At 37.7% G+C, this 9,455-nt stretch overlaps 1 pseudogene; it reads left to right on the top strand.

Moving 5' to 3' along the window:
- The first annotated feature begins 4,340 nt into the window (after window positions 1–4,340).
- Window positions 4,341–5,295, top strand: LOC119528575 (annotated as a pseudogene).
- The last annotated feature ends 4,160 nt before the right edge of the window (window positions 5,296–9,455 follow it).

Raw genomic sequence — 9,455 nt, 5'->3', positions numbered from 1 at the left:
TGACTAGTATTTTTTTCATATTTATTCAAAACACCTGAATTTGATTTGGCCGGATCAGATGAAGAAATTATCTTCTTTTATTCTTTTCTGGGTTCTTAATAAACTTGTTTTCTTCTGCTTTCTATTTTTTTTTTTTTTTTTTTTTTTTTTTTGTTTTACTCATTCACCCCTGAAGCTTTTGTCTACCTTGTCCCATGGCACACACATCCTGACTTCCTAGGATACTGACTTCCACTTTTTCTGTCTTTCCCATGCTCCTGAAATGTGGACAGGTACCAAGTTTCCCTCCAGGGATTTCTATTTCCATTTCTTTTTTTCTTTCTTTGTCTCTGGACTATCATCCAGAAAATCTCTACCACTCCCATTACTTCAAATACTGTCTCCGTATGGATCCCCAGGTATGACAAATCTCTTCCATCAGCTGTCATCTCACCATACTGCTACACAGCTCTATTAAGTATTCACGCAGAAGCTACTCTTCACCTTTCTCTTGACAGATATTGAGAAATTCTAGGCTCAGAAGTAAAAATTTTAGCATACTTTATAATGGTTTTACTATGGATTAATGGGACATGAGCTCACATTTTAGGCACTTCAGTATATTATTTTATATTTGCATAGATAGCCAGACTTTTTAAAAAAATTTCCACTTGAAACATCCCTGTTTACTCCGTGGTAGGCAGAGCAAACGTTTTGATTTCCGTTTTATAAATGAAGAAGCTGTGAGAAACTTTAGGAAACCTGCTGGGTCTCGGTCTTTTGAATTGCATGTTAATGAGTTCTCCATTATTCCATCCTGCCTTTCTTATTCTGAAATAAACTACTCAAATTAACCAATAATTATACTATAGTTTTTTAAAATCATTGTTGACACTGTTGACAGTGTTGTGTTTATGAGTTACCAAATTAAAAGCAGTAACTCTTATAAGGAAAAAAAACAAACATCATAATCTGCCTGAGGGTCATATTTCATTTCAATTAATGGATTTCTTTCTCTCTTTTTTTTCAAATACTTGTAACATATGCAGCAAGTTAAATCTGTTTGTAGTTATTTTCATTTCCTCCATTTCTTCCCTAAAAAATCATATATTCCTTGAAGGCAGGGGCACGATTTTGAAAATGTCATTCTGACTCTTCACTTGGTCTGTACAACACGTTTCACTTAATACACTAAGCGTTTGCTGTTCTAATTAGAAAAGTAACTATTATCAGTGTGGGGAAAAGAAAAGGGAGATTATCCAGTAACCAAAATATTCATCTTATGTTTGTAAAGCATATACCAAAGTTGAACTGATAGCTGAAATACTTTTCTGAAGTTAAATTTTCAAAAAAATATTTGTTTTCTACCATTGAATCTATGGAATTGTCATGTGTTTAATGATGATGTAAATAAGTCCATATTTAAATGTGACATATTGGAAAAATTTAATTTAAAATGTGGGATATTATTGAATTTTCACTTATAAAAGTGGTGAAAAAGAAGAAAATTGCTTCAGCATTTCTTCTTAATGTATTTAAGGAGTAATATGGATTCTAGGGAAGATGAAACCAGAGTTAACATATCATGAACTATATATGTACTGAAAGGAATGCACATAATAAATAATAAAATGGATCACAAAGAAGTAAATTTTATATAGTAGTGTTACAAGATCCATAAAACAGATAACCAGAGAAGTGGGGGGGGGTAGGGGTCCCCCCATTCTAATCTTTGCAGATCAGACTGCAAAATGAATCTCTTAATCATTACCTAAATTAGAGAATCTACAGTGTCTGTTCTCTGAACTTCAAATATACTCATTCTCACATCATCTTTTCCATGTGGTCCATAAAATATATGTTTATGAGTATTAATTATATATTTAAGAGGATTAATGACATTTTATTTTTACAAGTGACAGACCAGAAATTTAGGAATACAATTTTTTATGTTCACAAAGGAAGCTGAATTTTTGGTAACTCATTTTTGCTGAATCCTCAGTTATTATTTCTTTATATATGTATATCTTTAACAATCTTCCCCCAAATAAATATTTCATAATAAACATCTCAGAATTAAAATCTATCTAATGAGCCTTTCTAATCTAACTTTGTCCTTCACAATTTAAGGCTTAAGGCAAACATCAAATCTGAAAATTGCCAGTGCTGAAAGATGTTTGCATGTAGCCTCAGTAATGTTATATATAAATTAGGAAAAGGAAGCAAAGTATCATATCTAAATGCTGTGTTTTGAATATTAAAGATTTCATTTGCCTTTATAGTGTAGGTGTCCTTCAAACTTTTTAAGAAGCCCAACTTCCTAGAAACTCAGTATAGAAAAACTTTTTTTTTTTTGTAATTTATTTTGACTTTTTGAAAATATTTACCCATTTCCTAGGAAATAATGAATATGTTTAAGTAAAATTCAATACGGCTAAAAATATTGCTATTGAGGGGATGGGGCAAGATGGCAGCATAGGGAGGTATGGAATTTATTTAGTCCTCTGGAACAACTCATATAGCCAGGAACAACTGTTGGGGGACATCTGTGACTGGAAACACATTGTACAATAGTCTGAAATGGGTGGAATGGTTGAGATCACAGCATAAGAACTGTAAATAAAGCCCCCCAAACTGTGGAGCTGGAGCCCCTCCCCCACCAGCATGGCAAGCTGAGCTGAAACACTTACCTGTAGGAAAGAGAAGCAAGCTACTAGGAGAAAGGGAAGGTAGCTCAACCAAGCTCCAACTGCAATTTGAGTTAATGAATTTGGACTATGTAATACAAGCTGCGAGCACAGATTAAACCCAAAGCAATCAGGAAAGGAACTTGGAGGTTTCTCCCAGCAGAGAGGAGGCAGGGCTTATGGAAAAAAAAATACAAACATAAATAAAAATAGAGGCTTTTGTTGTCAGCTGAGGTCAGAATACTGAAAAAGGACTGTGCCAAGAAAAGAGGCACATGGAACCGGGCACCAGCTCTGGTAACTGGGGGACTGGGGACTGGCTCTGAAAAGGGGATTTCTTTCTTCTTTTTGTTTTTTTGTTCTCTCATTCTAAGTAGCTCATTAGAGAAAGCTTCAGGCATTTTAAATTGTCAACACCGACCCAGGCAAGGGTGGAATTGAGATAGTTAGAGAGACAAAGGAAGAAGTCAAATGCAGGAGATAAATCGCTAAAGGGCTTATCTTCCCTGCATAAAGGGGGAAGCAGGGCCTAGCTCAAGTGGCTGCCTTCCCTCAGACCCTAAGAGAACTCAACCCTAGAGCCTGGGCAGGGGAGTGGGGGGAAAGCTTAAGCTTGGCTTCTGACACTCTCAGCCCCTGGCAGGGACAGGGCCTACTGAGAATTAAAGACACTGCACCTCTTTAGGCTGGTGGGGAGCTGCTGGCTAACAAGCACTACCTGCTGAACCAGATAGGAAAATCACAGTGTCTAGAGGCCTCACAGGAAATCTGACAACCTGCTGGGTCTCATCCTCAGGGAAACTTTATACTGACCTGTAATATTGCTTTCCAAAGTAGATGGTATTTTACATTCCCACCAGCTGCAGATGAACTCTTATTGCCCCTCATCTTTGCCTGTACCTGTTATTGTTAGAATTCCTAATATTTTAAAATTGAGTGAGTTTTCTTCATTTTTTAAAAATAAATTTTTCGCCCCCCACCCCCACCCCCCGCCATACACACACAAATACTTCCTGCCCTGGGTGTGGAGCATGGGCCAGGTGTGGGCTTGGGTTGTTGGTTACCACCTTTTGCACCAGCAGCTGTGGTGAGTAGGGGGGCTGTAAAGTATTTCTTTTTCTCTTAGAAGAGGCTTTAGCACAGGTTTTCCCATTCTCACTTCCATCCCACCTCACCTACTCCAGATCCCTCTTCTCCCCCTCCCCACCTATTGTCATAATGGCTTCTCTGGATTACATGGTGGTTCTTTTGGGGATCACTGTGGGGACCACAAGGCCAAGGTGGGCTCAGATGAGAAGGAGCTGATACTGCTGTTATGGAAAGTGGTGGATCTGGCCAACAAGAAGGTGGGACAGTTTTATGATGTGCTAGTTAGACTGGATCAGTTGGCACTGATAGAGGATTGCAAAGGAGAAACCAAGATTGATGCTAAAAGCCTGTCCTCAGAGCTACAGCTAGACCAAGCCCTCTGACAGTCAGTAAGCAATGAACTGAATACTGGGTAGGAAGTTCCTTCTGTCTGTGTACTGATAGGCAGCTTCACATCAGGCAAATCCTGCACCCTGAGGCTTCCAAGAAGAATGTATTATTGCTGAATGCTTCTATTCCTTTTTTGATCTTCCAAATTAATTCAAGAAGTGTTGCCCTGATATTGACAAATTGGATGTTGCTGCAATGACAGAGTGTTTGCATTTTGAGAATAGTTCAGTCTCCCAACATGGAGCCTCTCAAGTTGAAGATATAAGGAATATAATTTTAGCAATGATTTCATAGCCTTGTAAGCACAGGTTTTCAGATCCAGAGAGAGTAAACTACAATTTGAAAGTGGCACTTGCAACACGATGGAACTTATTGACAATAACACCATAGTCACAGTCTTCAAAGGACTCAACATTGAATGCTCAGGGTCTAAGAAACCTAGCGTTACAGAGGCACAAACATCACATGGGGACCCAGTACACTGAGGGTTACAAAGCAACAGGTGAAGATTTTCTTAAAATTGCTGGTGGGTACATCCAGTGAGGTAGCCCATATGTCTCCAAGGAAAATCAAGTCATTATCCATATGTGGGGCCTGCCTCTCACAGCCACGGTTGAAGAAGTGGTGGCCTTCTTTGGGCAACATTGCCGCATAACTGGGGGGAAGGAAGGCATCCTCTTTGTCACCTACACAGATGGCAGGCCAACAGGGGATGCTTTTGTCCTATTTGCTTGTGTGGAATGTGCACAGAATGCACTGAGGAAGCATAAAGACTTGTTGGGTAAAAGATACATTGAATGTTTCAGGAGCACAGCAGCTGAAGTTCAGTAGGTGCTGAATCGATTCTCCTCAGCCCATCATTCCAATTCCAACCCCTCTCATTATTCCAGCACTAGCTCAGCAATTTGTGCCCCCTACAAATGTTAGACTACATACACCTTCAAGGTCTTCTCTGTGTAGCCACAATTGAGGGCATCCTGAACTTCCTGGGGGAGTTCTCCACAGATATTTGAACTCATGAGGTTCACCTGGTATTGAATCATCAGAGCTGCCCATCAGGAGATGTCTTTATCCAGATGAAGTCTGTGGATGGAGCATTTATAGCTGCACAGAAATGTCATTTAAAAAAAATGTAGGACAGATATGTTGAAGACTTTTAGTATTCAGCTGAGGAGATGAACTTTGGACTAATGGGGGGCACTTTAAATCAAAATGGCTTATCCCCACCACCAAGTAAGTTACCATGCTTGTCTCCTCCCTCCTACACATTTCCAGCTCCTGCAGCAGTTTTCCTACGGAAGCGTCCATTTATCAGCCCTCTGTACTTTTGAATCCGTGAACACGGCAGCCTTCCACAGCATACTACCCTGCTGTCACTCAGCTCTTTATGAATGACACAGCATACTATCCCAGCCCCCAAGGTTCACCTAATAGTTTTGGCTACTTCCCTACAGCTGCTAATCTTAGTGGTGTCCCTTCACAGCCTGGCATAGTGGTCAGAATGCAGGGCCAGGCCTACAATACTGAAGTTAAGGAAATTCTTAACTTCTTCCAAGGTTACCAGTATGCAGCCTAAGATGGACTTGTACACACAAATGACCAGGCCAGGACTCTACCCAAAGAATGGGTCTGTATTTACGGGCTCCTGCAATTAGACCATCCTCAGGCAATAAGTGTTTGAAAGATGCGTAGTGATCCTGAAACCGTCAGACACAAGAAAACTTCAGACAACTTCAGGGGAAGTTTGTCTTTACTCATGCTGCAGTATTTTCAGCAGATATGATTGGATAGAGGGCCTCTGACCTATCATTTGGCAGAGTGAAAAATTTGAGTCAGTGAAACCAAATTCTTATAGCAAGCAGCTTGCAGTATACATACCTGACTCCTTGCTTGCTGATTGCAAGTAGGCATTTAAAATGTGACTTTGAAATCCGATGTCTTCATTACTTCCAGCTAAGGTGGCATCATAAGTGGCACTATAACTGGCATATTTAAGTCTTGAGGAAAAACTATTCCACTAGAGCTGACCATCTCCATCATGAACTCTGTTATAGAAATTTTGTTTTGGTGTATTCCCACTCTTAACTCTCCCTATCTTCTACACAATCATGCCCTTTTGCTAAGCAATTCAAGAATAAGGTCTTGGAATACTTAAATAACAAACTTAAGAATAAGAATGAATTAAAACTTCAGTACTTCCCAGACTCTTGGCCATCATGGTGTCTTATAGTTAAAAACCAATTCAAATGATTGATAAAACACCTTAGAATAAGTTAGAAGAAATGGTGCATCCTCTACAAAGCATACATAGTTTAAAAAATTGAAACTATTTTCAGCAGGTACCAGTTGTAAATAAGAATGAAATAGGGGCCAAAATGTAAAACCAAAAATGAAGCAGCTACATGTAGTTAGTAATTTCTAGTTTGAACTGTAACTGTAATGTAAAAGGTATTGTTTTATATTGTGCTTTTTTTCATTATTGATGGTTTGGGCTTTAAGAGAAATTCCATAGTTTTTAATGTCACAGAAATGAGACTATTTGAACATTGTATTCTAGAAAGCAATATACTAACTGAACTGAAGTGAATGCTTGTGTATATTAAGATAGACTTATACCTTTTTCTCGAATGCCTTAACTGTCAAATAATTAAAACTTCTAAAAGCATAGGACTATATAGACAGCATGCTAGACTGAGGTAAACACTGATGCAGTTTATGAGCAGGTACTGATGCTGTCAGTGTTCACCACTTGGGTTTAGCTGTGTTTGTGCTACAAAAGTGCACTAGCTTGCTAGTACTGCTGCCTCATAACTCCAAAGAGGAAAATAGGAACCGATTATCTAAATGCACATATTTCTTTAAGTTACTCTATTGCTCTTTGCTTGGATACAGTGCCAGGCAGATTTATGTGGCTGCTATTTTTATTTGCTTTGCATTACTTTCATTAACACCTTACCTTGACTGGAAAGCCAAACATTTCCCTCTTCAACTGATCAGTAGTGGCCCTTTAACTGCAGTAGAAAAAAAAATTCACATGAAAATTAGTAGTAACTGACGCTTAAGATCGGAAAAAATAAATTCTTTATACTAAAATAATAAAAATTTAAAAATAAACTTTTAAAAATTGAGAAAAATGCTGCTGTGGAGGATCAAAAGTAAATGATTATTTTTAAAATTTAACTTTCCATTAGGCAATTTTTTCCCCCAACAAATTCTTTGATATTTGCTTCTTCATATTATTGAACTAAAATAAAACTAGAAAAAAATAAGACAGGACAAATCCCACTGACTTCCCATCTTAAGGCTATTTCTTTGGTCAAAATCCTGTTCGAAGGGCAGGAAAAAAAAGTTAAAAGTTAAAATAAGCACTTGGTCATAAATTCATAGGTTTTTACAGAAAGGACTTCAATATCATGAACTCAATCTCTTTATATTGTAGAGGAAATCAAGACCAGAGAAGCACAATGGCTTACTACAGCTCATAAAACCTGCACTGAATGCCAGCCTTTGTTGACAAAACCATCTGCAAGGTGAGCCAAGGCTCATATTAGTGGAAGCTGATGTTACAGATTACTGCTTTGCCCCTTATCACTGTGCTTGTGTAAGAAAGAACTAGTCCATAGTGTCTCTTTCATTTTGAAAGTTGAAGAACTGAAGCAATTGATATTACTTTTGTCTCCTTTATCAAAACCTTTCAGATAGACGTGATGTGAAGTCTAAGTAATTCCCAAAGAATCCCCACTTCATTATTTTTTTTTCTTTTTAACAGGAACCACCTCTGAGGTATCAATTGAAACAGAGGCCAAAGTCTAACATCTGTACATGTGTCTATAATTTTCAGTCAAAATAATATGTTCTGTGTAAATAAATTTCTGAGACAAGCTTATAGGAATTTCATGGTAGATAGGAAAGGCAAGTAATACTCAAAATAAAGTTGACTGAAAAAATAATTCAATGAACATTTTTAGCTCATTTAAGAACTAGTTCCTCTGATGTTTTTACTACTGTTCTCACCTTAATTCTCTGTTACCACGAGTAGTACTCAGTCTTCTGAAAACTCTGCCTGATTGAGGATTTCTATATACACAGAGAAGGTCAGTAATGGTTATTTTCATACTTTAGCCAGAAAGAACAAAAAAGAATCCTCAAAGTTTGTAATAAACAGAGCAATCTTTGGGGATCAAAAACAGTTCCTCAGATTCAATGCCAGATGTCTTACCCAATCTTAGTTTCACAACTTCCCCAGCCACATCAGCTACTTACTCTGATCAGGGAGTCACTGTTCCTGCTGTCAGAGTCTGGGAAAAAAAAGGCACAGCTGCTTCAGGCATATATTGTACCTGCCAATTTCACAAAACAAAAATGAGGGTGATATATACTGTCCACAGGGTATTGAGTTATTTTTTCTCTCTACTCCTTTCTCTATTATTCTGTCTGAATACCTTATATTCCCTTTTCTCCCACAATACGTCTTCTCTGAGCCTTTGTCCTCTCTTGTCACTCGAATAGGTGTACCAGAATCTGAATTGGAGACTTCCAGATCACTGCCTCTGCTATTTCTGCTATTTCTGCTATTTCAGCAGACAAGGAAGCACAGATCATAACTGCAGTAAAATATCTTGACTTCCATTGCAAGCAGTGCTAAAAAAAAAAAAAAAAGTCAGTCCATGGTATCAGCTGATTCAATTTGTGGTACAACATAAAGTGGAAAATGGAAAATGGCCAGGCCACTATAAGCAAGGTGGAAGTAAGAGATGTATGTCTTCTGAACTCATTTATTGAAATTAGTCATGTAATTACATTACTCTCTGGGGTGGACATGGTACTTTCAGTTTCATTTGGAGGCAAGGCATACTGAAGTTTGAAAATCCAGACTTAGAGTTCTCATGAGCTCAATTAAATATACAAGTTTATCCTATAAAGGTGTTATTGCTTGTGTTTATTTGGTAGTATCTTAAATATATATGTGTAAAATGAGTTTTTGCTACAAAGTATAGGAGTTATACATTTGGCTCATTCCAAAAAACCAAGTAACAAATGTGTGGAAAAAAGGAACTAAGACATGTTTCTAAAGCTTACCCAACAGTCACCTTAAACAATGCATTAAGAAATAACCTCAAAGTTCATCTAGAGGAGTAAGTGAATTAATTCTGGTACAGTAATACTATGAACTGTTTCACAGCTCTTTAAAAATAATAGGTTAGATTTTAAAGTTTAGAAAAAAAACAGAAAGCTCAAATAAACTGTAATACTCCTTTAGGAGATGAAGGTGATGACAAACATACATAGGATATATTTGATAGGGAATTG

This window comes from Choloepus didactylus, chromosome 3 (genome assembly GCF_015220235.1).
Source record: "Choloepus didactylus isolate mChoDid1 chromosome 3, mChoDid1.pri, whole genome shotgun sequence".
Lineage (NCBI taxonomy): Eukaryota > Metazoa > Chordata > Mammalia > Pilosa > Megalonychidae > Choloepus > Choloepus didactylus.
This window is presented reverse-complemented; position numbering and strand designations above follow the sequence as displayed.